Genomic DNA, 6,344 nt, shown 5'->3' with positions numbered 1-6,344 from the left:
CCAGCTCTTCCTTCTAGAAGGATAGGGGACTGCTGGAGAGGGTCCAGCAAAGAGCTACTAAGATGATTAGGGCATTGGAGCATCTTTCTTATGAGGCAAGGCTGAGGGACTTGGGTCTTTTCAGTCTAGAGAAAAGAAGACTGAGGGGGGGATCTTATCAATACTTACAAATACTTAAAGGGAGGGTGCCAGGGGGATGAGAACAGTCTTTTTTCAGTGGTGCCCAGTGATAGGACAAGAGTTAACAGACACAAGTTTGAACATCGGAAGTTCCATCTTAACATGAGGAGGGACTTCTTTGCTTTGAGGGTGGCAGAGCACTGGAACAGGCTGCCCAGAGAGGCTGTGGAGGCTTCCACTCTGGAGACATTCAAAACCCGCCTGGACACCATCCTGTGCAACCTGCTGTAGGTGACCCTGCTCTGGCAGGGGGGGTGGACTAGATGATCTCCAGAGGGGCCTTCCAATCCTGACCATTCTGTGATTCTGTGATCTCTTTGCAAAGAGAGAATCCACAAGGCAGTGTGCTCACGTGAATGCTCCCATTGCTGGGAAAGATTCATTTGGACACTGGGGTCGAGCAACAGCAAGACCCCAAGTCCTAGGAAGGCAGACCTCGTTAGTTCTGGTGCTTGTGGGATTTGTTTTGACATGTAAGTATGTAGAGCTGCTATTAAATGATGTGTTTCCCAGGCATGTTTTAATTAGGCAAAGATTTGAATGTATACTTGAGTTTATATCAATGGCCCTAATTAGTAAAGGCGGTTTTGCATCCTGTTCCTTTTCTGTTCTTGGCAGTAGACCTCTTCAGTATGGCAATGCAAACTTACAATTCTTTAAAATTTATGCGTGTAAACTTTCATTGCATTCATGCAAATTATTTAAGGAGTACAGGTTCAATAGGAGACAGGGAGGAATGACTCTCACAGGAGCCTTTGCCTTTCACAAGGTTCTCAGATACATCTTATGGATCTTCCCTTTCCATAGCTGTGAAGAACAGATCACAAGGTTGGTCTGCTGTTAGAACTTCTGCTTAATTGCTCCATGAGAATACGCTGCATATCTAATCTAGAATATAAACTTTTATAAATAAAAGTGGACTGAAATATTGAGTATTTTTAGCTTATATTTTTGCTAGACCCTTTTTTTTGTTTTTTTATCTTCACCATACAAACCTAAAGGAATGGTGAAAATGGGTATAATGGGCCTTAAGGCCCAAATGAATTTTTCAGACTGTGAAGATACTTCCCCAGAGTGTGTAATTTCGCCACCAAACTCCTAATCTTATCGGCAAAATCGAATACATCACTACCTTTTCCTTTAGCACATGGCCCTGTCTAGGCCTGCTATAAAACCACCCTTTTGAATATTGATTCCCATTTCAGTGCTTGAGCTGAGACAGAAGAATGTAGATGCAAGTGGAAAGCAAACGTAGATTTCCAAAACCAAAATGAGTGAAAGCTTGATAAGCTCCTGACAAGTGCTTTTTCTCTCTCAGGAAATGTCCTTTCCTAAAATAACGAAGCAGTTGTCCCTCTTGAAACAACAACCAGACCCAGTCAACTCTCTGCAGACGTGCTCTTCAAAAATATTTAAAAACCCAATTTCCCTGATGTTTCAGGGAATTTCCTCATGCAATCTGATGCATGCAAGATACAAATGTCATACCGTGTATCTACTTATTTCATACAAATTTATTCCAGGGTTTCTCTTTATAGAGTCTTTGCTTGTACTTTGCGTATAGAGCAAGTTCAAACAACCCAGTTTCTGACATAAATAACATTATATGCAACCTATTGTATTTCAGTTAATAGAATTATATGTGAGATAACAAGTCTTGTATCCTGCAGAAATTGGAAACAAAGCAGGAATTTTTCAAGACATAGGAATTAGTGCCAAATTCTGTATGCTGGGGTGGAGTTGACTTTCTTGGTAACAGCTGGCATGGTGCTATGGTTTGGGTTTGGGATGGGAACAGTGATGGTAACGCACTCATGTTTTTGGTTGTTGCTAAGCAATCAAGGCCTTTTCTGCTCCTCACCCCACCCCACCAGCGAGCAGGCTGGGGGTGCACAAGAATTTGGGAGGGGACACAGCCAAGACAGCTGACCCCAACTGACCAAAGTGATAATCCATACCATATGATGTCATGCTCAGTATATAAAGCTGGGGGGAGAAGGAGGAAGGGGGGGGACGTTCAGAGTGATGGCGTTTGTCTTCCCAAGTAACCGTTACGCAGGATGGAGCGCTGCTTTCCTGGAGATGGCTGAACACCTGCCTGCCCATGGGAAGCAGGGAATGAATTCCTTGGTTTGCTTTGCTTGCATGCACGGCTTTTGCTTTACTTATTAAACTGTCTTTATCTCAACCCACGAGTTTTTTTTTCCTTTCCCTTTCCCCACCTTTTCTCCCTCTTCTCCCTGCCCTTCTGGGGGAAGGGGAAGAACTGCCCGAGCAGCTGCGTGGTCCTAGCTGCCAGCTGGGGTTAAGCCACGACAGCACTGTAGACGCAAAGCAGCGCTGACACAGAGTCATTCATCTATTCTGTAGCTTCCAGGTAAATTTACCACTTCAGGTAAGCCTTCAGTTTTAATGACAAGAAAAAAAATACATGAAATAATAGATAAAAACAAACCACAAATATTTCACATTTTTTCTTCCAAAGCTTTATTCAACTAAAGTCAAACAGTTGAATCATATGACAACTTAAAATAATTATGTTGCTAGCAGTTTTGCATTTAGTATTTCCTGAAAAAGATCTTAAAATTTAAGGTAATTAAAACATTATTTCTTAAAGTTGTTTCAAAAAGTAAGAATGGTTTAGCATAAAGAATTTTCAAGTCAGGTTGATTTTCTCTGAAGGTTTGCTGTTCATCAGAGGCAAAAATAAAGCATGTCTGTCCATCTTTTTGAGTAAGAAGTGCTTCCCTTCTGACTGGAAGGTCTAACTTAGAATTTTCTCTTCCAAAATGACCCGGATGAGCTGAAAATTAGAAAAGAAACATGCCAACATTCTGACTGTAGGGACTGCAAATCATTCTTTCTCCCATCATTGAATAAAAAAAGTCATCGCTGTTCTTTCCTGCTCAACCCAAGGTATTTTGCAGATACCCAACCTTATTTTACATCAATTAACCCAACAAGAGGACTACACATTGGGTTTCCTCATAGGGTGGCAAAGGTCTGGTAGGAGGCCATGTCCACTTTTTAATACATCCTTCACACTTTATATGTTTGCTATTAGCCCTTCTATTATTTTTCAAAACAAATAGTCTCAGCCTGTCTCTTCCCCTGATGGGGACTACTTTTTCATGCTGAAATCCTGGCTTTCTTACAATCAGCAGAAGTTTTGCCACTGAATTTAAGCAGGGTCAAGAATTTACTCTCAGGTTTTGATCATTTTAGTTAATGATTTCACTTGATCTCTGTATCCTGGATTATACAGACCACTCAGATGAACACTTGTCATTCCTTTAAGTGGAGTAGTTAACTATGTCCTTATTTTTTCTCCCTTTTTAACAAATCAAAGTGTTTGATTTGCTTTCTGCCAATAAAGCTATGAACAGCGTAACCTCCGTCTCGCTGTGCCCTGATTTGCAGTATATTGTGTGTTACGGAGGTGTGGAATTGGATTAAAAGCTACAGCACAGCGCTCTGCAGATAAACCCACTGCAGGTGTGCAGTTTAATAGGATTTTAATTTGGTAACAAGTGAACAAAGAGAGGAAGGCTAGAACTGGATTTTCTAGATGAAAAAAAATGCTATTCGTGCTGAGAAAAAGCAACTGCAAGCTCTGTGATAAGGAATAGAGATTGGACCAATGCTCTCTGAGCTGCACTTTTATAGATTATGGCTCACTTGGAACATCTTCGTTACTGCCACCAGTTTCAACAATTCTTAGTTCATGCTATGTGCGTTTGGCTATAGAGCATTTCATCTGCCACACTCCCCATTAAGCCAGTGTGTTTAAATCTTGTATTGCCTCACTCCCCACCCCCTAGATTTTGTCATATAAAAATAATGTTTTCCTCAGGAGATGTCACCAACTTGGAATGTATTAGATCGTCAAGATTATTAACAATTATTTTCATGTTTCAAATTTTAAAAAAAATATAGATCAGAAATGTGCTGTTCAAAATAAATGAAAAAACATGGTCTCTCAGCCGAGAAGTGTGATTTATATTCAGCATGAACTAGGAACGGAGGACCAAAAACAGATGGGGAAGGAAAAGGAAGAATGAAGGTGACAACTGAAAGATCATGAAGGGATCTGCTAAGCCACAGACACATATTGATGCTGCTGATATCAGGGCAAGGTTGGGAGAGTCTTTTCTGATTTCTGTTACCAGTCCTCCTTCTCATTTTTACAGGGTTTCACAGCAAAACTGAGGTTTTTGCACTAATTTCAATGAGATGAGGGTGGAGGTGCGATGAACAGATTTTTTTCCCAAGCATAACAGGCTGTAGAGAAGGCATAGAAATGCCTTGTGGGACAAGATGAAAAAGATACGGAGGTTGGTGTTGTTGGCAGAGGACGGAGTGGAGGATGGGAACTGATGAAAGACACTGGGTCGCAGAGAGCTGCAGAGGCTGCGTGAGGTAAAGGAGTTAAAAGGAAAAAATTATGAAATGTACCTGTGATGCACACAGCGATATGTCAGGCAGCAGAAATGCGGTCCAGGAAACAGCAGCGTGGCTGGCAGATGCTGCTAAGGCTGCTGAGGGTTTAGATACCCCGCAGAACGGGTTATGGCTGAAGGGGGATTAGTCAGGAGCGGGGACAGATGGTTGCTTGGGAGCATGACGATGATTTTTGGTGATCAAAAGTCGCAGAGCACAAATCCTCATGCAGTGGGAATCTGTTCGGGGGATCTACAGAGATGGCAATGCGAACAAAGCGGTGGGCGATGGAGATGCTTTTGGCAGCTGTGTTTTTTAGCAACCTGTGGAATTAGTATTGACACCCAGAGAAGGAGCCTGCAACAGTTGAGGTGGGAGCTACCACCCATTTGAAGGACATAAGTAGGCAGAAGTGCTCATTCACCCTGTCACAGCTTCTGAAACCCTTCTGAGCTGCAGATTAAAGTTTTTCAGCTCCCTCACAGACTGCAAACACTTGAATTACAGCATCAGCAAGCTCTTACTAGACTCTCTTTTTCGTATCACCATTATCAGCACCTTGCATGCAGACTGTAGAGTCCATCAGCTGTCAGGATCTTTCATCTCTAAGCTCTTTCTACACTCTCCAATCCTACGCTTTCTCGTTCCCTCATCCATACCTTTTCTCAAATCGTCCTACTCCCCATTTCATGTTTTATACCCATGCTCTCTGACACCCCTCGTCCCTCACTCTAATCAGCCTTGCTCTATTCTTGAGATTATGTACAAAATATGCGAAACTGTTACACATAATTATAGGCACATCACATACACAGACAAAACCTGGGTCAAACCCTTGTCTGCTGATACCCGCATAAGAGCATTGGCCATAGTGGACCACATGAAAGTGCATACAGGCAGCACAGTAAAAGAGCATAGGAAGCAGTGCAGATACTGAGTAAGCTCTCTACTGTTTTACCTCTTAATTTTAGACCATCAGTGGTTTAGAGATTCCTTGCTTATAGGCTGCACCAAGCTCGGTTTGGTTTTTGAGGTTAAGCTGGTATGGGAGGATGGGTTAATATATTACATTTGAAAAATAAGAACAACTGTCAAACACGTCTATCACATGTATAAATAATTCTTGATTTGTCCCCTTTGTGCCTTCTTTCTCCCCTCCAATTTTCATTGTTGAGCTAGTTTTAGCATATCTTACATTTAAAAACAAGGGTCCTCCAAGTGTCTTTATAACTAATAAAGTTTTTTAAAACAGTCTATTTCCAGTCCTGGTCCTAGTTTATGGAAGCTGAATACATCTTGGGATATGCTGGATAAACAGTGAAATAACTATAGCAGGATGACTCTCAAATGTAATTTTCTTTGTGAGTCTTCGTGCCATTAACATTTGTCCAGCACTATTTTCTGGAAAACACAATGTTCTCTGAGATTTAAGACAAGTGCGATTATTGCATGCAAGAGAAATCTGAAAACAGCTGAATGTCTAATTTGTCACTTGCACTAAGCACAGAGGCTTGATCCGCGTTCCCATATATCCTAATATAAGGACAGCCGTGCATCCTCGGAAGACTTAGAGTCTATCTTGTTTTCTACCTGTATGTCATCCCTTATGCTAGTAAGTTTGAACCAGTGGAATGACTGCAGAAAGTTCTCAAGGATTTCATACTCCTGCATGTTTTGATAAAACTAACAGGTAGGTGGAGGAAAGAGAACCTCTTGGTGCTTCC

This window comes from Charadrius vociferus, unplaced genomic scaffold (assembly GCF_000708025.1).
Source record: "Charadrius vociferus isolate BGI_N301 unplaced genomic scaffold, ASM70802v2 scaffold92, whole genome shotgun sequence".
NCBI lineage: Eukaryota > Metazoa > Chordata > Aves > Charadriiformes > Charadriidae > Charadrius > Charadrius vociferus.
This window is presented reverse-complemented; position numbering follows the sequence as displayed.